The following is a 21,856-nucleotide window of genomic DNA, read 5'->3' as shown; positions in this document are numbered from 1 at the left end:
AGCACCACACTTGGAGCCAGTGCTACCCCTGGACTCATAAGTTCCTGGAGAGGGGAACTTGGCTTAATATTTTTCAAAGCTGAATCCCTCATGCCTAGAACGGTGCCTGACACAAAGGAAGCAATCAATAAATATCTGTTAAATAATTGAGCTGATAAATTCCTTTTTTGTTTTTCTTTTTTGTATATGTAACTGGGTTGTTGGAAGTCTCAATTCATTGGGGAGTATAAATTAAAAGTAACTTTATTTTTCTCAGTAACTGTTCTCTCATGTTCTCCTTTCTTACTGGTCAGCAATTTCCTTGGAGCATGGCTAGGCACGGTGGCTCACGCCTGTAATCTCAACACTTTGGGAGGTTGAGGTGGACAAATTGCTTGAACTCAGGAGTTTGAGACCAGCCTGGACAATGTGGCGAGATCCTGTCTCTCTCCCTCCCTCCAAAAAAACAAACAACAACAACAAAAAAACAAAACAAAAAAACCCAGAATCTTGAACAGATCCCACAACTTCCCAGGTAGAAAAATGTTCTAGTATTTGTGTTCAAGATTGGTTAGCAGGCGCAGTGGCTCACGCCTGTAATCTCAGCACTTTGGGAGGCAGAGGCAGGTGGATCACTTGAGGGAGGCCAAGAGTTGAAGACCAGCCTGGCCAACATGATGAAACACTGTCTCCACTAAAAATACAAAAGTTAGCTGGGTGTGCTGGCACATGCCTGTAATCCCAACTGCTCAGGAGGCTGAGACAGAGAATTGCTTGAGCCTGGGAGGCGGAGGCTGCAGTGAGCCAAGACTGCGCCACTGCACTGCATCCTGGGTGACAGAGGGAAACTCCGTTCCCCCCCCCCCCAAAAAAAAAGAGAGAAAAGGAAAGAATCTGGCTGTGGTTTGAAACATAAACAAAGGTGAAGAAAACCTCGTGGTGGCTAGGCTACTGAGAATTTATTTTGTTATTTCAGATGCAATACTGATTAAAAGGAAGAGGTGGATAAAGAAGAAAAAGAGACAGAAAGAAGAAGAAAGAAAAGAACAGAATAGAATTTGGTGTGTATAAAATGTTCTGAGGCCCTATATCACAAAGAACTCTAATACTTTTTAGAAAAGGCAAGGTATTAAGACATCTTGATATAATATAAAGATATTATTATTGATAGAGAGACAGAATCATATTCACTGAAGTGTTAATTTCACCACATAGCTATGAGTTATAGGGCTGCATATAGAGTGGCCTGTAATCATTTGGCCCTGAAAGGGTCATACGTTGGTAGAGAGATTGATGCAGGCGGATATCTCAATTTAATTTTTTCCAGTGACTGGGCTGGCTTATCGAATAAAAGAATTTGAATTCTTCATGCCCATCTAAAAATGGAATCTGGAATGTGAATTGACTTTCTGATTTGGCTTATACTATTAGTCATTCCCATGCATTAAAAATTAAAGGTAGAAGAAAATCTAATAAATAATTCATGATTTTTTTTGCTTGGGAAGAATTATTTCCTAATCGGAGTTCAATGATAGCTTTCATTTTAGCAATAGGAAAAAAAGTACATGACAAATACTACTACTCATGCTTGATTTTTATTACTCATTCTGGTTACTTGAGTAACAAAAGAGGTTCCTTAAACACTCATACACAGAATTTCCCCTGTAGATATTTCAGGCATAGTTTTCTTCTGTTGCATAGTAGTCTGTGAAGAAACGTTAAATTAGGAAGAGAATTCAAAGAATTTCAAAGACTGAGCAATATCACATCACTGACATATTTACACTATTTAAGGAAACTTTTTTCTTCCTTTTTTCAACCTGCTTTCTTAGGTTGAAAAAGAAATCTTTTTTATCCATGATATTTTGTTTTTGAAGATTACTCCCTGTGTACACATTTTTAGGCAAAATCTCAGCAACTCTTGGCCTATTGGATTTGACTCATTATGGATATAATCCAAAAGTTACCTTCATTTTTAAGTAACTATATCTGTAAAGAACAATTCTGTAAATATAGAATCTCAGGATGAGTAAATGTAATATAAATCGGAAACTAGATAGAGTAACGTTATCTATATATCTATATAAGCATAACCCACGTGTCTTCACTCTCTAACTATATTTAGGCTGTATTTTACATGTCTGAAGTTAAACATCATCTTTTCCATCTACACATTCAGTTTTGGTCAGATTTATTTTAATTTTCCCGGTCAACCAGGTTTGACAATTTAGAATAATTACTGGCTGTTCCTCATTCTCCAAAAATAGTGGTCAACATATTGAGTGTTTATTCTGTTCCAAATTATATGGTAAGCCTTTACATAAAATATTTTATAACCTCACAAAAATTATTTTAAGTATGCACTGTTATTCACATTTTATAACTGGGGAAACAGTCTTATAGGGATTAAGTGACTTACCCAAGGTCACATAGTGGGGGAGCCAGAATAGGAAGCCAGGAATGCAATGCAAGAGCTTATGTGCTTAACTCATTTTTCTATTCTACCTCTCAATAACACCATCATATTGATCTACAGATTCATTTATTCATTCATCTGTTAATTGATTTATTCATTCCACAAACACTTTTTTAAGAAATTTTACTTTCCACTGCAACAAAATCCACATTCGACACAAACGCTTCTTAAGCAGTCATTTTCAAACAGAGACTGTAGACAGTGCTAGGAATTGATTAAGACAAGGTCCTTGCCCTAACAATTGAGGTAGCAAATTACATTAACCAAAAATTAAAGCATGATATAAGTGTTTTAGGAATGTTGTTTCTGTTCCTTTTTCCATAAATTTGGATGCTTTTACCTGCAAATAACTGAAAACCTCACTAATGAAATCTTAAACACTATGGAAATGTAATATCATATAGATAAATTTAGTTTGTTAATTTCAGGACCTCTTCAGGGGCTCAGTGATGTCATTAAAAATCGGAACACTTTCAGTTCTTCTGTTTCACTATCCACAGCATATCAGAGAGATCTGTCCTCATGCTCACAAAATGGCTGCTGTGGTAGCAACCAGCAAGTTCTCACATTACAGCATTTAAAACAGAAAGGAAAGAGATAAACAGAAAACAGTGCTCTTTTTATATCTGCTCTCTATTTTATTAGGGAAATTTTTTTTTCACCAGAAGCATCCAACAGACTGTTCCTTATGTCTCAGTGGACAAAACTTCAGTCACATGCCCACCTCCATAGCAATTCTGACAAAAGGGAACAGTACTTGGCACAATGCCTTCTAAACAAAATCAGAGTTCTGTTAGCAATGAAAAGCGTGGAAGGATGGCTAGCAGGTAGGCAACAATGGCCCTACTCCTCTTCCAATATGAGTGCCAAAACAGAGTTATATAGAAAGTGCTGTGAAAGCATAAAGAAATGTTATACTCTGCCTAGGATAACCAGAGATCGCATTTTAGAGAATGTGACGTTTAAGCTGGGGCCTGAAAGGATAGGTAAGAGTTTATCAGGCAAAGGACAAATATATCAGAAATCAGGGCTGAGTGGACCTTAAAAAGTGTTTAGTACAAATTCCATTCAACACTTGCGTTTCCTTCATAGTCATTTCCAAATCTGACATATTCCTTTCTATGGCCTCCAGCCAACTCAGAGCCATTTAATGCCTCGTCTCCTCGCTTTGGCCAACAGTGATTAGACATGCTTAGGAGATCCAAGATAATATAAATACAAGAACCACATTTTTGCTAGCTGATTAAATGCTCTTTTGATCAAAAGAGATAAAAGACATAATAGAAACACTGTATGGGGCCTCAAATATCTTTTCCTTTTCCAGATACCTTTCTCCCTCTTCTCATCCTTCTCTTTTATTAGCTATATTATTCTCTTATTTTAGGGAATGCCAACACTGAAAAACTACAACTTACTTTGATTTTTCTGGTAGCACTGTAATAAAACTGTAGGATAGCATGTGATAGAGACGAGCTCCACTTGCTCTTTATTCAGTATTAAAACTGTATTCATTATTCTTTTTTGTGTAACAAATTATCCCAAAACTTGGTAGCTTAAAACAAAAATAGGCCAGGCACGGTGGCTCACACCTGTAATCCCAGCACTTTGGGAGGCTGAGGGGGGTGGATTACCTGAGGTCAGGAGTTCAAGACCAGCCTGGCCTATATGGTGAAACACTGTCTCTACCAAAAATACAAAAATTAGCCGGGTGTGGTGGCACGTGCTTGTAGTCCCAGCTACTCTGGAGACTGAGGCAAGAGAATTGCTTGAACCTGGGAGGCGGAGGTTGCAGTGAGCTGAGATTGTGCCACTGCACTCCAGCCTGGGCAACAGAGTGAGACTCCATCTCAAAAAAACAAAAACAAAACAAAACAAAAAAAAGAAAAATAAACATTTATTGGCTGGGCACGGTAGCTCATACCTGCAATCCCGGCACTTTGGGAGGCCAAGGCGGGTGGATCACCTGAGGTCAGGAATTCAAGACCAGCCTGGCCAACATAGTGAAACCTTGTCTCTACTAGAAATACAAAAATTAGCCAGGTGTGATGGTGCAAGCCTATAATCCTACCTACTTGGGAGGCTGAGGCAGGAGAATCATTTGAACCCAGGAGGCAGAGGTTGCAGTGAGCTGAGATTGCGCCACTGCACTCCAGCCTGGGTGACAGAGTGCAACTCTGACTCAATAAAATAAAATAAAATAGGCTGGGCGTGTTGGCTCACACCTGTAATCCCAGCACTTTGGGAGTCCAAAGTGGGTGGATCATCTGAGATCAGGAGTTTGAGACCAGTCTGCCCAACATGGTGAAACTCTGTCTCCATTAAAAATACAAAAATTAGCATGTGTGGTGGTGGGTGCCTGTAATTCCAGCTACTTGGGAGGCTGAGGCAGGAGAATCACTTGAACCTGGTTCACTGCAACCAAGATCACGCCATTGAACTCCAGCCTGGGCAACACAGCATGACTCTGTCTCAAAAAATAGATAAAAAAGAATGACAATAAAATAAAATAAACATTTATCATCTCATACAGTTTCTGTAATTCAGGAATTCAGAAGCAGCTTAGCTGGGTGGCTTTGGCTCAGGGTCTCTCATAAGGTTGTAATTAAGATGTCCACTGGGGCTTCCATGACCTGCAGGCATGACTGGGGCTACAGTATCTGCGTCCAATATGATCACTCTGATGGCTGTTGGCAGAGGCTGCCGTCCTCTCCATGTGACCTCTTTATAGGGTACCTGAGATATTCTAAACAGGCAGGTTAACGTAGCAGAGTAAACACGGATTGTTAGAGGCTGATAGGATAACTAGATCGCTATATAAAATGAACTTGGATCCCAATTTTGTATCATATATAAAGGAAAACAGCATATAGATTAAAGATCTAAATATAAAAGGTAAAATTATAGAAGTAATCCAAAAATATATAAAAGAATGTCTTTGAGAACTTGGCGTGGGAAAGGATTTCTTAAACAAAATCCTAAAAGCACAAAATATAAGGTGAAAAAATGATGAATTTGACCACATTAAGAATTTCTGTACAACAGAGGGTATCAGAAACACGTTAACAGATGGATCACAGACAAGAAGATATTTGCAATGTTTGAATATCTGTAATAAATAAGAGACTCTTGCAAATCAACATATAAAAAGCAGGAAACACAAAAATTAAATTGTAAGTGATTTGAATGTAAGTAAACATCACAGATAGGGAAAGCTAAAAGACTAAGTTTATTTTATTTCATTATTTTTGTTTTGAGACAGGGTCTCACTGTTACTCAGGCTGTAGTGCATTGGCTTGATTTTGGCTCACTGCAACGTCCGCCTCCTGGGCTCAAGGGATCCTCCCACCTCAGCCTCCCGAGTAGCTGGGACTACAGGCTTGCCACCACGCCCGGCTATTTTTCTTTTACTTATTTATTTATCTATTTATTTATTTATTTATTTTTGGTATTTGTTGTATAGCTGGAGTTTCACCATCTTGTCCAGCCTGGTCTTGAACTCTGACTTCAAGGGATCCACCCGCCATGGCCTCTCAAAGTGCTGGGATTACAGGCATGGGCAGCAGCACCCAGCCTAAAAGACTAAGTTTATGAAGAGGTGCTCAACCTATCCAATCATCAGAGAAGTGCAAATTATTAAAAAAAAAAAAAAAAAACACCAGACACTTCTACGTACCAATAAGATTGGCAAAACGTACTGAGTTAAACCAAGTGCTGGTATGGGAGTGGAAAAAGCAAATCCTCCTGTGCTGCTATTAGGAGTCTAAAGAGGAACAGCCATGTAGGAGTGAATCTGTCCTTTAGTGAAAGTGTATGTGCATGCCCATGACACAGCAATCCCACTCGTAGGTAGGTCTCCTGAGAAACTGTCAAACAAGTTTATAGGGCACATGTCCTTGACAATGCTGCTTCTAGTAAGAGCTCACTGGAGGCACCCTAGGAATCCATTATTAGAGGAATGGAGGAGTAAAAATTGAGCTTCATAAAGACAGAAAGCACTACTCAGGAGGACGAGGCAGAAGAATCACTTGAGCCCGGGAGGTGGAGGTTGCAGTGAGCTGAGATTACGCCACTGCACTCCGGCCTGTGTGACAGAGTGAGCATCTGTATCAAAAAAATAAAAATAAAAAAAGAAAGCAGATTAGTGATTTCTAGGGACACGGATGGGGTGAGGAGTAAGGAGGAATGAGGACTACTAATGGATTTGAGGTTTCCTCTTGGGATCGTGAAATGCTCTGGAATCAGATGGTGGTGATTGTTTGACAATGCTGTGAACATACAAAAAACACTAACTTGTACAATTAAAAACAAAGCTAGGCCTGCTGTGGTGGCTTACTTGTGTAATCCCAGCATTTTGGGAGGCCAAGGCGGGTGGATCACCTGAGGTCAGGAGTTTGAGACCAGCCTGGCCAACATGGCAAAATCCAGTCTCTACTAAAAATATAAAAAATTAGCTGGGCCTGGTAGAGGGCTCCTATAATCCCAGCTACTCAGTAGGCTGAGGCAGGAGAACGGTTGAACCCGGGAGGCAGAGGTCGCCGTGAGCCGAGATCGCACCACTGTACTCCAGCCTGGGCCACAGAGTGAGACTCTATCTCAAAAAACAAAAAAATAAATAAAATAAATAAACTAAAAAAAAGTAATGAACATACCCACTGTAGAAAAACACAGATAAGAAAAAAAATATGTGGAAAAGATAAGAAACAGATTGTATACATCTAAGAGGATATGGGTAAATTAAAACACAAATACATACATCCACCAAATACTGTACTCACTCAGTGATACATATGTAACTGACAGGTTAAGCATATTAAAGTGGGTGCCTGGAGCATGAGGGTGAGGGAGAGTAGAATTAGAATAGGAACAGAAATGGTAAATGAAGGGAAAAATCATAAAATAAAATAATAAAACAGGAATGGGGATTGTAAAGCACAACAACGGTTCAGCCAAAGATATCCATATACTAATGCTAGGAAGGTGTGAATACATTACCTTACTAGCAAAAGAGATTCCACAGCTGGGATTAAGATAAGGATTTTAAGATAGGAGGGCTATTGTGGATTATCTTGGTGGGTCTAATACAGTCACAATGGCCTTAAAAGGTGGAAAATGGAAATAGATGGGCCAAAGCAGGAAATGCAGGGATGGAAACGGGTCAGAGTGATGAAATTGTTGGCTTTGAAGAAGGAAAAGGTCCATGAGCCACGCAGCCTCTAGAAACTAAAAGTCAAGGAACAGATTGTTCCTAGAGGGTAAGTTGTCTTATGGATACCTTGGTTTTAGATCCATAAGGACCATTTTGAACGTCTCACCTTCAGAACTGTAAGATAATACATTTGTGGTATTCTAAGCCACTACATTTTGGTAATTTGACGCAACAGCAATAAGAAACTAGTACAAGAACTTGTGCAGACCAAAGAAAATGCTCTGTTGAAACTGTTGAAAATGATTAACTCAATTCTCTGCACCAGAAGTCCAAAAAGAGAAAAAAAAAAAAGTCCCTCTACCCCCGAAAATTAGCCTTAGAGAGAATTAGCCCTTCCCCACCACATACACACATAAATTAGAATTGATTCATACCTCGTTTGTTCTAAGAATTAGAACGTAGTGGCAATTATAACCCGAAATTTCTTAAATATAAGTTTAATTAATTTCATAATGTTTTAAGGATACAAAATATCCCTTTTCCACCAATTACTCTGAATTGGTTCCTATTTGTATTAATCTGCATGGGCTGAAATACTGCAGGCGGGGTGGTTTAAACAACAGAAATTAATGTTTTCACTGAAGGTCTGGCAGGATTGGTTTCTAAAGAGGGCTCCCTTCCTGGTTTTTGTATGTCTGCCTTCTCACAGTGTCTTCACATGGCCTTTCCTTGGTGCATATTGGGGTTGCTGGGAGGAGAGCTAGAGTTTCATTTTATGAAGGCGGGAATCCTATCAGGGCCCTATACTTATGACCTCATTTTAACCTTAATTATTTCCTTAGAGGTCTCATCTCCAAATACAGCCACACTGGGGATTAGGGTTTCAGCATATGAATTTTGGGAGGCAACATTCAGTCCATAATGCTGATTTAATAAGATCACGTTAAGAACCTTCTTAGGAGATGTTGTTGTGACTTTGGACAGTTTTCATATTAATTTAAGATTTCTTTGTAAAAAGGTAAGTTGTATAAGAAAAGAAGCCTCATTTGTCCTAGTCACTGTTGTATTCCTAGAGCCTAGTACAGGACGTGGCACATTCTAGGAGAGGCTCTAATTCTTCTAAGTTGGGCCTCTAACCCAATCCCATTCTTTATCTGGGTACCCCACCACTTGCCCAAAGTCGTCCAATCAGTGCTGCAGTCTATTTCCTTTGGGATGGGAGTCTCCTCAGTATCATGCCTTCAGAGTTCACCAGAAAGATGTTAATAGACCCTACCACATACCCAAAGTTAGCCTTTGGGTTGGGGTTTTCCACAGTATAGTCCATTCTGTGTGAACACAAAGATGTTACAGGACCCCACCACTTACCGGGCATTTCTGCACTAAATTCCAATCTGGGTCACCAGAAAGATGTTACAGGAAAGGGGTCCAGATCCAGACCCCAAGAGAGGGTTCTTGGATCTCGCACAAGAAAGAATTCAGGGCGAGTCCATAAAGTGAAAGCAAGTTTATTAAGAAAGTAAAGGAATAAAATAATGGCTACTCCATAGACAGAGTAGCCCCAAGGGCTGTTGGTTGCCCATTTTTATGGTTATTTCCTTTTTAGACCATATAGGGTAACTTCCTGACATTGCCATGGCATCTGTAAATAGTCATGGCACTGGTGGGACTGTAGCAGTGAGGATGACAATAGGTCATTCTGGTTGCCATCTTGGTTTTGGTGGGTTTTAGCTGGCTTCTTTATTGCAATCTGTTTTGTCAGCAAGGTCTTTATGACCTGTATTTTGTGCCAGCCCCCTATCTCATCCTGTGACTTAGAATACCTTAACCATCTGAGAATGCAGCCCAGTAGGTTTAAGCCTCATTTTACCCAGCACCTACTCAAGATGGAGTTGCTCTGGTTCACACACCTCTGACAACTTATTTGTCTGCCTCTTTTATTAGCTTTTGCTCATGCACACAGTTGACTCTCCCATTTAAACCTTAGTACCGTGGTTCTCAAAGCAGGGTATGGGGATGGACACTCTTAGAGAGCCGCTAGGTTAAAACTATTTTCATAATAATCCTAATGCAATATTTGCTCTTTTCACTTCATTCTCTTGTGAGTGTAATGTGGGGGAAAATACCGTTTTTCTTCCCCCATGAAAATGTGTTACCGTATAATGGTTTTATTATTGTTTTAAGTGAGTTGACAGCTATCTTTAAAATTTCAGTTTTTATTTATAACATAGTAAATATTGACAGATAAAATCCAAATGAACAAAAGCTCTTTGGGGATCTTCAGTAGTTTTTATGGGTATAAAGAGTTTTTGAGATTAAAAAAAAGTTTGAAAATCATTGCCCTTGTCTATCTGCCAGGTATAAGAACTCCTATTGACCACATTTGATACCACAGGATTAGACAATGAATTGGAGTTGGTCTTCTTTGAGTGATAACTTGTCTTGATTGCAAAAATCATCTACGTCAAGATAAACTATAGCTTTTGGCCACAATGTCATTTAGAAATGCAGCAAATGTTAATACAGGATTTCTTTTTGTTTTTCTTGGTGATGGTTAATGGAAACAAACACAATCCTAGTAAAAGGAGAAGCATAAACATGGAAAGGATTTGGAAGAGTGTCTAGCATAAGAGTAAGCCCTTAACACAGGTAGTGATTATTACTGTTTTATTATTACCCTATCACAGTCGCTATTCATTTATTTATTCAGTAAGTATTTATTGAGTACTACATGCCAGGCTCAGTGGTCTGCACTGGGGATTCAGTGATGGGCAAAACACAAACAGTTCTGCCTTCAAGGACTTTATAGTCAAGTGGGAGAGGCAGTGGAATAATCACATTAAAAATTCTAATTACAAATTGTGGTAAGAAAACGAAGTGACAGAGGTATAAGTAGACCAAGATTTGATCTGACTTTCAGTCAGTAAAAGCTTCTCTGAAGAAGTCCCAGTTGAGCTGCATTGAAAAATATACAGGAGGAATTAAGGAAACACAAAGGAAAGAGTACCGCACTGAGCATGTTTAAAGACCCTTCGGTAGAAAGAGAATGATGAGGGGGCCAATGTGGCTTAAACCCAAAGACTCAGGGCTAGAGTGGTAACTGTTTAATGGCAAAAACCACAATTATGTTTGCACCAACCTAGTAGTAGTAGTAGTAGTAGTAGGTTAGATCCCAAGCCATTTGGGGATTTTAAGGCTTTGCCAAGGATTTTAGACTTTTATCACATATCAGTGGGCAGCCACGGAAAGCTTTAGGAAAAGTGTGACAACCTTAGATTTGTATTATCAAAAGATAGCTGGAGTGTAGTGGGGCAAGGCTCACAAACAGGGAGATTTATTTACAGGGCTTCGGCAGTATCCAGGTGAATGATGGTGGGAGCCTGGAACAGGGTAATGGCAGTAGAGACCCAAAGGAGTGGATAAATTTGGGAATTCAATATTCAATATTCAAATATTTTGGAAGTAGGGCCACAGGGCCTGGCGTTTAATTGAAAGCTTAACTAGCACAAGAACCGCACAAAGTCAAAGACTCTTCCCAGCAAGATCAGCTAATGGGTTATTGATAAGTTGCAAAACTTCCCCCATTCTTCCTTGGCAAAGATTCAAAAGCCCTGGTGATACTCAGGGCCGATAGATTACTCAGGCCGCACAAAGCCCGCGAACAAGGCCGTGCACGTCTTGAGACCCAAGACTTTATTCTCTGGAGGTCAGCGGCCTGGAAGCACAACGTTTCTTGGGCAACGCCATTGTCGCAGCTCCGGGCGGGGAAAGGATGACTAAAGACAACGGCCGGGAGAGAACTCCACGAGAGAGGGAGAGTCAGAGTGAAAACTGGCAACGCGTCCTGAGGCTCCCGCCATCACGGGTGATTTGAGGACTCAGCACGAGGCGAGAGTATGGGCCGGGAAGAGCCACAAAACCCGCCTGTGATTGATCGGATGGGGGTATCGGTCACTTGTGATTGGGTGAGGCCGAGACATAGAGCTGACTTTTGAACCACGTAGGGTTCTGGGTAGCAAAGGCCTTGCAAGGGTCTTAACCGAAAGGGGGAGGGGGAAGGTCGCCAACAATACAATCCGGGCCGGGGCGTTCCCCAACCCCCATGGAGAGAGCTAGGCCGGAGCCGCCGCCTCAGCCGCACCCTTTGAGTCCCGCTCCCTCCCTGCTGCCGGTCGAGGGCACCTCCTTTTGGGCAGCAGCCGTGGAGACCCCTCCGTCGCCGCCCACGCTGTGCGCGGCCACCATTGCGACCGTGGCCTCCTGGTGTAGGGAGGCTTTGGTGCCGTGTGCGGCGCAGCGCCTGCTGGAGGTGAAGCCAGAGCAGGTGTTGCTGCTACCACAGCCCCACGCTCCGGGCAAGGGCGCCGCTTCCTCTCCCAGCTGCAATTCAGGCCCGACCTGCGGCTCCTGCCGCCGCCGGCCTCTTCCGAGGGCGCCCCCTGTAGGCCCGAGTTACACCCATTGCAGCCCCGGGCGCTGCACGTCAAGGCCAAGAAGCAGGACCTAGGGCCTTGCCTGGACCCGTCGGTGGGGCTTCGGGGGGCCGTGGAGACCGGTCCTAGAGCCTCCAGGGCGGTCAAGTTGTAAGGCCTCGGGCCGGCCCTCGACTACTTCCGAGGGAACGAGACGGGCAAGCTGGAGGCGGAAGAGGTCATGAGGGAGGCTATGCAAGGCGGGGAAGGAAAAAGCCCGGCGGCCATCCGAGAAGGTGTGATCAAAACGGAGGAACCCGAGAGACTCTTCCAGGACTGCAGGCTCCGAGAGACTCTTCCAGGACTGCAGGCTCGGCGCGGAGCCCGCGTCCAATGGCCTGGTTCGTGGCAGCGCGGAAGTCATCTTGGCCCCAACGTCCGGTGCCTTTGGGCCGCACCAGCAAGACCTCAGGATCCCTCTGGACTCTCCACACTGTTTCCCCTGGGGCCCGGATCCAGTTTCAGGGAGCTCCGCCTTCAGAGCTGATAAGATTGACCAAGGTCCCCCTGACACCAGTGCCTATTAAAATGCAGTCCCTACTGGAGCCTTCTGTAAAAATTGAAACCAAAGATGTCCCGCTCACCGTGTTGCCCTCAGATGCAGGTATTAGACAGCAGGGGAGTCGGTTTTCAAAACTGCGCCTGTATTGCCCCATAGGGTATATCAGCAGTTCCCAAGTCTGAACTACAAAAGTAAAGTAATGGAACTGATTCTTTTCAGGGCAGAGTCTGCACAGGTATCACTTCTGATCGACGTATACATATAGCAGTAAAATACACGAACACCTTCAAAATTCTCAAGTATTTTTTTAAAAATCGATTTTAAGGCCTACTATTTAGATAGGACTAATTTTGTGCACAAAAATAGAAGTATTCTTGATAGACATTTTCGTGGTCCTCTAGCTAGAAATTGGGGCCTTTAGTCTCCCTGCTGTGTTACGTGGCCTCATGGCCAGGTGTACTCTTGGGCCAAGTGACAGGATGAAGAGAGAAAAAAGGCAATCGAGATTTCCTCTTCCACTTTTCAGAACGCAGATCTTTGGTCAGATAAAAGGATTCTGCTCTGTCAGAGTTTTAGGTGCTTTTCTGGCTGCTACTGATACTGCTGCTACCAAAAAAAATTATTTTTTCTTTTTTTTTTTTTTCTTGAGACGGAGTCTCACTCCGTCGCCAGGCTGGAGCGGCTCTTGGCTCACTGCAACCTCCAACTCCCTGATTCAAGCGATTCTCCTGCTTCAGCCTCCCGAGTAGCTGGGATTACAGGCACGTGCCTCCAAGCCCAGCTAATTTTTGTATTTTTAGTAGAGACGGAGTTTCACTGTGTTGGCCAGGACGGTCTCAGTCTCCTGACCTCCTGATCTGCCTGACTCGGCCTCCCAAAGTGCTGGGATTTCAGGTGTGAGCCACTGCGCCTGGCCAAAAAACATTATTTTTTTCTAGAGACAGAGTCTCACTTTGTTCCCCAGGCTGGTCTCAAACCTCTGACCTCAAGTGATCCTCCCGCTTCAGCCTCCCGAAGTGCTGGGATTACAGGCATGAGCAACCACACCAGCCTTGTTAATATTTCAGAGTCCTCAGATGGCTGCTTCATGCATCCTGTCCAGGGCTTTTAGTTTCAGCCAGTGGGAGAAACAGACTATGCTTACTCTATCTTACTTAGAACTGGAACCCCAAGAAGTTTATTTATTTATTTATTTATTTATTCATTTATTTTTTTGAGACGGAGTTTCTCTCTTTTTGCCCAGGCTGGAGTGCAATGGCACAATCTTGGCTTACTGCAACCTCTGCCTCCTGGGTTCAAGCGATTCTCCCGCCTCAGCCTCCCGTGTGGCTGGGATTATAGGCACATGCCACCATGCCTGGCTAATTTTGTATTTTTAGTAGAAATGGGGTTTCACCATGTTAGCCAGGCTGGTCTTGAAGTCCTGACATCAGGTGATCCGCCCGCCTCTGCCTCCCAAAGTGCTAGGATTACAGGCATGAGTCACCATGCCCGGCTGAAAGTTATTTATTTATTTAGAGATGGTCTCACTCTCTTGTCCTGGCTAGAATCCTGTAGTGTGATCACCGCCCACCGCAGCCTCAACCTCTCAGGCTCAAGTGATCTTCCCACCTCAGCCTCCTGAGTAGCTGGAACTTAAAGGCACTGGCCACCATGCTCAGCTAATTATTATCTTTTATATCTTTTTACATTTTTTGTAGAGACAGGGTCTCACCGTGTTGCCCAGACTGGTCTCAAATTCATGGGCTCAAGTGCTCTGCCTGCCTTGGCTTCCCAAAGCACTGGGATTATAGGCGTGACCCACCACGCCTGGTCAGAAATTTATTTTACATGCTGATTTGTAGAAAACGGAAAACAAATATAGTCCAACCACAATATCCCCATCCTCCTAACCTAGTCAACATCTTAGTACTGTGATATATTTCCTTCCTCCTGAGCATTTTTTTCATAGTTGAGAAAACATAATTTTCATTCCTTCTTTTCAAAGTTTTAATTACTTTTTTTTTTTTAGATTTTTATACAAAATAGAGATGGGGTTTTCCTATGTTGGCCAGACTCGTCTCAAACTCCTGGGCTCAAGGGATCCTTCTGCCTCGGCCTCTGAATGTGCTGGGATTACAGGTCTGAGCCACTGGGCAGCCATTGCTCCTTGCTCCTTTTTAAATCTTTTTTTTTTTTTTTTTTTTTTTGGAGACGGAGTCTGGCTCTGTCCCCCAGGCTGGAGTGCAGTGGTGCAATCTATGCTCACTGCAAGCTCTGCCTCCTGGGTTCACGCCATTCTCATGCCTCAGCCTCCCGAGTAGCTGGGACTACAGGCGCCCGCCATCACGCCCGGCTAATTTTTTGTATTTTTAGTAGAGACAGGGTTTCACCGTGTTAGCCAGGATGGTCTCGATCTCCTGACCTCGTGATCTGCCCACCTCAGCCTCTCAAAGTGCTGGGATTACAGGCTTGAGTCACCGCGCCCAGCCTAAATCTCTTTTTAAATATTCAGAATTGGACATGGTGTGACCAGGATTTCACATCCTTCTTAACCTAAGAAGTTAAGGTTGAGGGCTTTTGAGAGGGTCCACATCCTTTTCCTAAATAGTTCACTCTGTTCTTTTGGACTCAGAGTAGAGCAGCCTTTTACTCAGACAACCCAGGAAGAAGGTCATGTTGAGGTTTGAATGCAGTCCTATAGTAGGGGAGAATGAAATGGCCCCATTGCCTAATAGCCTGGCTTGGAACAGGGATTCTAGGCCTCTGTTTGATTTCATGAACCTTTAACTTTTCCACTCCAAAAGTGAGGAAATCACTTTCTTTCCAAAGTCAATTAAATTTGGTTTGATAAGTTTCTGGGGAGTTTATAATACCTGTCAGATAAACAGGGGCCTGCTGTTGGCCCTGAGGATTTCTCAGAATGACCTCTGTTGAAATGGTGATCTCGTTACAAATCCCAGGGGCAGGTAACTCTTGACCTTGAAGCACGCAGCCCTGCTTTCCTACCCTGGAATGCTAAATCCAAATGCCCTTAGAGGCCAAGCGCAGTGGCTCATTTCTGTAATCCCAGCACTTTGGGTGGCTGAGGTGGGAGGATCACTTGAGCCTAGGAATTTGAGACCATCCTGGGTGTAGGGAAAAGAGAGATCAGACTGTTACTGTGTCTATGTAGAAAAGGAAGACGTAAGAAACTCCATTTTGATCTGTACTAAGAACATTGTTTTGCCTTGAGATGCTGTTAATCTGTAACTTTAGCCCCAACCCTGTGCTCATAGAAACATATGCTGTATGGAATCAAGGTTTAAGGGATCTAGGGCTGTGCAGGATGTGCCTTGTTAACAATATGTTTACAGGCAGTTTGCTTGATAAAAGTCATCACCATTCTCCAGTCTCGATTAACCAGGGGCACAATGCACTGCGGAAAGCTGCAGGGACCTCTGCCGGAGAAATCCTGGGTATTGTCCAAGATTTTGCCCCGCTGAGACAGCCTGAGATATGGCCTCATGGGAAGGGAAAGACCTGACCGTCCCCCAGCCCGACACCCGTAGAGTCTGTGCTGAGGAGGATTAGTGTAAGAGGAAGGCCTCTGTCTCCTGCATGTCCCTGGGAACGGAATGTCTCGGAGTAAAACCCGATTGTACATTCGTTCTATTCTGAGATAGAAGAAAACCGCCCTGTGGCTGGAGGCGAGATACGCTGGTGGCAATGCTGCTCTGTTACTCTTTGCTACACTGAGATGTTTGGGTGGAGAGAAGCATAAATCTGGCCTAGGTGCACATCCGGGCATAGTACCTTCCCTTGAACTTATTTGTGACACAGATTCCTTTGCTCATATGTTTTCCTGCTGACCTTCTCCCCACTATCACCCTGTTCTCCTGCCGCATTCCCCTTGCCAAGATAGTGAAAATAGTAATCAATAAATACTGAGGGAACTCAGAGACCAGTGCTGGTGTGGGTCCTCTGGATGCTGAGCGCCGGTCGCCTAGGCCACTGTTCTTTCTCTATACTTTGTCTCTGTGTCTTATTTCTTTTCTCAGTCTCTCGTTCCACCTGATGAGAAATACCTACAGGTGTGGAGGGGCTGGCCCCCTTCACCTGGGCAACATAGGGAGACTCCTTCTCTACAAAAAGTTTAAAAAAAAAATAGCCCAGAATGGTGGTGCACACCTGTAGTCCCAGCTACTTGGGAGACTGAGGTGGGAAGATCACTTGAGCCCAAGGAGGTTGAAGCTGCAGTAAGCTACAATGGCACCACTGCACTGCATCCTGGGCAACAGGGTCTCACTCTGTTGCCAAGGACGCAGTGCAGTGGTGCCTCAATGAATAAATAAAAATAGAAAAAACAAAATCATAGGAATCCGTTACTCTCCATCTCTGAATTGTGGCCCAGTATCACCTAGGAAGGAGCTTGGGATGAATATTGAGAGGTGTGGATTCTCATCCTGACTCATCCACCACTTGGCCTTTTTTTTTTTTTAGACGGAGTTTCACTCTTGTTGCCCAGGCTGGAGTGCAATGGCGCTATCTCGGCTCACTGCAACCTCCGCCTCCCGGGTTCAAGTGATTCTCCTGCCTCAGCCTCCCAAGTAGCTGGGATTAGACGCATGCGCCACCATTCCTGGCTAATTTTATATTTTTTACTAGAGACGGGGTTTCTCCATGTTGGTCAGGCTGGTCTCGAACTCCCGACCTCAAGTGATCCACTCGCCTCGGCCTCCCAAAGTGCTGGGATTACAGGCATGAGCCCCGCGCCCAGCTCCACCACTTGGCTTTGACTTTAGGCAGACCCTGGAATTTTTCTGAAATTCTGCCTACTCTGTAAAATGGGAATCACAATGCCATCTGTGCATAGGAATGCACCCCACAGACCTCTAATTACAGAAAGCAAAATTGACTACGGGCTCCCAACTGTTGCACTATGAAATCCATCATCATGTTTATACTGAGACCAGATTTCCTTCAAGCTTTTTTTAGCTAGTTCCTGGGTATATAAGGGATACTAAGGCAGGCCCATTTCTGGGAGACATGCTAGACCTGCCCTTGGCCAAACATTTGTAATGACTTTTCCTGAAAAAAAAAAAAAAAAAAGAGGATATTTTGTTGACTGAGCTGGGCAGTGCCAGGCTGGTGGCTTCTTTTCTTTCTTCTCTTCCTGTTTTTTTTTTTTTTTTAGATAGGACCTCACTCTGTTACCTAGACTGGAGTGCAGTGGTGCAGTCACGGCTGCCACCTCAGCCTCCCAAGTAGCTGGGACTACAAGCATGTGCCACCACACTTTTTTGAGTGACAAGAGTGAAACTCTATCTTAAATAAATAAATACATAAAAATAAAGTTTTGCACATAATTTATGAAGCCCATAAAGGGCATCTTAAGGGCCTATGCTCTTAGAACATTTCTGGAAGGATACAGAGAAATGGTTATTGCTGTGGCCCTGGAGAGGAGGAGGGGAAATTTCCTTTATTGAATACACTTTAAATGGAATTTTATATATAGTGCTTGTATTACGATTTTAAAGTTTTTAAAATCTTTTAGTTATTTTAAAGGAACTGCTGTTCTAACACTTTGGAGTGATCACAAACTCACATACCTTCAGGGGCCAGGGAGATTAAGTGCCCTTGGGTTTAGGGAGATGGCAGTGGTGGGAGCTGCAGCTAACTGCAGCTTCCATACCACACCCAAAGTACTTAAATTCAATACCATGAGAAGCAAAGTGTTTGATCAAATCAATGCCCCACTATTGGTCCCAGGAGGACTATTAATTAGCGACCTCTGCTTAGAGTGATAGTGACAGGTTTTATCTGAAAACCTTTCAGAGGAGTCCATGATTCCTTAGTGAAGTATGCAGAATCTCTAAAGCAATGAGGAGTTGGGGGGACCACCATGGAAATTACCTGAGAGCTCCAGAGAATATGGCTGGTTCTGCATAATGCAATTTTTACAAAGAAAGGGTTATCCATCCAAGCCTCTGTTTTCCTGACGTGTCCCCCCCCTGCCTGGTGGAAACTCCTAGTCTGATGGGAGATGGACAGAGTCTAGTCTTGGAAGGCAGAGCTCATGTCAGGGCAGGCCCTGAAAGGTCTGAGCTGAATTTCCTCAGGTAGAAATGAGGGGGAATCTATATTCCTTTCAGGGTGAATAGTAGAATCAAAAGTTCTGAGGTGGGCCAGGCATAGTGGCTCACACCTGTATTCCCAGCACTTTGGGAGGCCCAGGCAGGAGGATCACTTGAGGCCAGGAGTTCAAGACCAGCCTGGGCAACACAGTGAGACCCCTGTCTCTACAAGAAGTAAAAAATATTAGTGGGGCATGGTGGCACATGCCTATAGTCCTAGTTACTCAAGAGGCTGAGGTGGGAGGATCACTTGAGGCCAAGACTTCAAGACTGTGGTGAGCTATGATCATGCCACTGTACTCCAGCCTGGGCAATGAAAGGAGGAGGAGAGGAGGGGAGGGAAGGGTGGGGGGAAGTGAGGAGGAGAGAGGAGGAGGGAGGGGTGGGAGGAAGTGAGGAGGGGAGAGGAGGAGGGAGGGGTGGGGGGAAAGAAAGGAGGGAAGAAAAAATGGAAGAAAGGAAGAACAAAAGGAAGAAAGGAAGGAAGGGAGGGAGGGAGGAAGAAAGTGAGTTCCAAGGTGGAAAATCAAGGGGTCTGTTTGGAGAAGTGAGAGAATTCATGGGATTTGGCTCATGGGAAGAAGTGTGGGAAATCAGGTTGAAAAGGCAGGTTCCAGGGAATCAGGCCCTCCCAGCCGTCTAATATGACAAAGCTAAGGAAGAATTCTTCCTGGTGACCATTTCATTCTTGTGGAACGAGTGCACTCAGCCCCCCAGAAGTAACTGTGCAGGGCTTGGTTGGAACCCCAGTGACCAACCATTGCTCCTGACCAGGTTCCCAATAGGCACATGCTGGCTTGGGATGCTCCAAGGCCACCTGGAGGATATGGATCTATCTCAACCCAATTTCCTCCTCCTAGGGGATTAACTGAATATGAGGGAAGAGAGCAGATCAATGCTCGGAAAGGGAATGTATGTTCCTCAGGGTCTCAGAGGAAATTGAGGAGTCATACAAGCTGAACTCCACCTCTGGATTCTTATTCCAAGGCTCACTCCCCCGCACCAGGCTGCCTCTTGAAGTGTATGTGTCAACTCCAGGTACAACGCAACGATTACAATTCCCAACAAAACCCCCTTCCCATTCACCTACAGGATGCTAGGCCTTGGGCTAGGTTCTTTTTTTTTTTTTTTTTTTTTTTGAGACGGAGTCTCGCTCTGTCGCCCAGGCTGGAGTGCAGTGGCGCAATCTCGGCTCACTGCAAGCTCCGCCTCCCGGGTTCACGCCATTCTCCTGCCTCAGCCTCTCCGAGTAGCTGGGACTACAGGCGCCCGCCACCACGCCCGGCTAATTTTTTGTATTTTTAGTAGAGACGGGGTTTCATTGTGGTCTCGATCTCCTGACCTCGTGATCCGCCCGCCTCGGCCTCCCAAAGTGCTGGGATTACAAGCGTGAGCCACCGCGCCCGGCCGGGCTAGGTTCTTGTCAAGCTAACTGGGTTCTCAGAACAAGCCTATAAGATAGGTACTACAATTACTCCCAGTTTCCAGATGAGGAAGGTGAAGCTCTAAGGGGCAAAACGACATTCTTCTGCAAGGCAGAGCCAAGATTCCAAATCAGAGCCATTTGACTGCAAAGATCGTGCACATCAGATAAAGGAAACCTCACTGAAGCAGGGAGGGACACACACAGCCTTCCAGGCTTGTGAACAGCATTTCCAGACGCCAAAGGATTGCACAGAGAAAATACTGTGCAAACCAGATTCTCCCCGTAAAGCCCAAAGGAGGCATCCTGCCTTCAGCCAGAGGCACCAGACTCCAGCAGCTGATTCCTGTTTCATCTGATTCCTGTTCTTCCTACTCCCCTCTCCACCACTCCGAGACTAATCAAATATAAGCTTTGGCTGGGTGCAGTTGTTCACACCTGTAATCCCAGTACTTTGGGAAGCTGAGGCAGGCAGGTCACCTGAGGTCAGGAGTTCAAGACCGGCCTGGCCAACATGGTGAAACCCTGTCTCTACACAAATACAAAAAACAAAAAAAAAGCTGTGCATGATTATGGGTACCTGTAATCCCAGCTATTGGGAGGCTGAGGCAGGAGAATCACTTGAACCCAGGAGGCGGAGCTTGCAGTGAGCTGAGGATCGTGCCTTCATGAAAGCAGAGGATTTGAGTCCGTTTTGTTCATTAATGATTTCCAGCACCTACAAGAGTGCCTGGTATGTATAAGGAGCTATTAATAAATAAACATGTGTTGGATGATGTGGAAGGTGAATGCTTTTTAACCATAGGGAGTTTTTTTTGTTTGTTTTTTGAGATAGGGTTTCCGCTCTCTCACCCAGGTTGAAGTGCAGTGGTGCGATCTTGGCTCACTGCAGCTTTGACCTCCTGGGCTCAAGCAATCCTCCCACTTCAGCTTCCCGAGTAGCTGGGAGTACAGGCACACGCCACAACACCAGGCTGATTTTTTATTTTATTTTATTTTTTTTGTAGAGACAGAGTCTCACTACGTTGCCCACGTTGGTCCCAAACTCCTGGCCTCAAGTGATCCTCCCACCTGGACCTCCCAAAGTGCTTGGATTACAGGCATGAACCACTGCGCCTGGCCAAACTTAGACCATCGCGCAAAGCTCCTGTATAGGAGTACTTCCATTAGCTGGGAGACCCAACTTGAATGACAGTGGCTTGGTGACAGAAGCTTTGAAAATGCTCCTGGATGAGCAGACTGGATAAGGAATACCACTGGGAATCACTTTGTAAAGTGATTAGTCAAGTTAAACTCTCCCTGAGCGATCATTTTGGATAAGCCTGGACTTTCTTGCTTTGCTCAGAGCAGGATTTGTTTCCTTCCACTCAGCAGACATTCATGAAGCATTATGTGTGCAAAGCTCTGTGCCACATCTCAGGATCTGAGAAATGGAAGGAAGTGCAGAAACCACCCACCAGCCCCACCATTCCTGAAGAGCAAGTGGGAGAGCTGAAACCCAGAGAGAGATTACTGAGGGAGACAGAAGGTCCCAGTCCAAGGCCTGCCCCTGGCTCTGTCCCCTCGGCCCTGATAGGTCTGCAGACTTTCAAAGTCAGCAGCTGGACCAGGCCCAGAATTCTAATAGGCAGAGTAACACTTCTGACTTAACAAAAGGCTGGGCTGGAAAGTGTTCCTGCTAGGGGTCTCCAGGAATTAAATGACTTTGGTGGTCATGCACGGTGGCTTATGCCTGTAATACCAGCACTTTGGAAGGTCAAGAA

General features: G+C 44.3%; 1 pseudogene; it reads left to right on the top strand.

The window, feature by feature from the left end:
• Positions 1-11,372: 11,372 nt before the first annotated feature.
• On the top strand, positions 11,373-12,789 carry LOC116470639 (transcription factor SOX-30-like; annotated as a pseudogene).
• The last annotated feature ends 9,067 nt before the right edge of the window (positions 12,790-21,856 follow it).

Source organism: Hylobates moloch, unplaced genomic scaffold (assembly GCF_009828535.3).
Source record: "Hylobates moloch isolate HMO894 unplaced genomic scaffold, HMol_V3 SCAFFOLD_6, whole genome shotgun sequence".
Classification (NCBI taxonomy): Eukaryota; Metazoa; Chordata; class Mammalia; order Primates; family Hylobatidae; genus Hylobates; species Hylobates moloch.
Note: the sequence above shows the minus strand (reverse complement) of the source record. Positions and strands in the feature narration are given on the sequence as shown.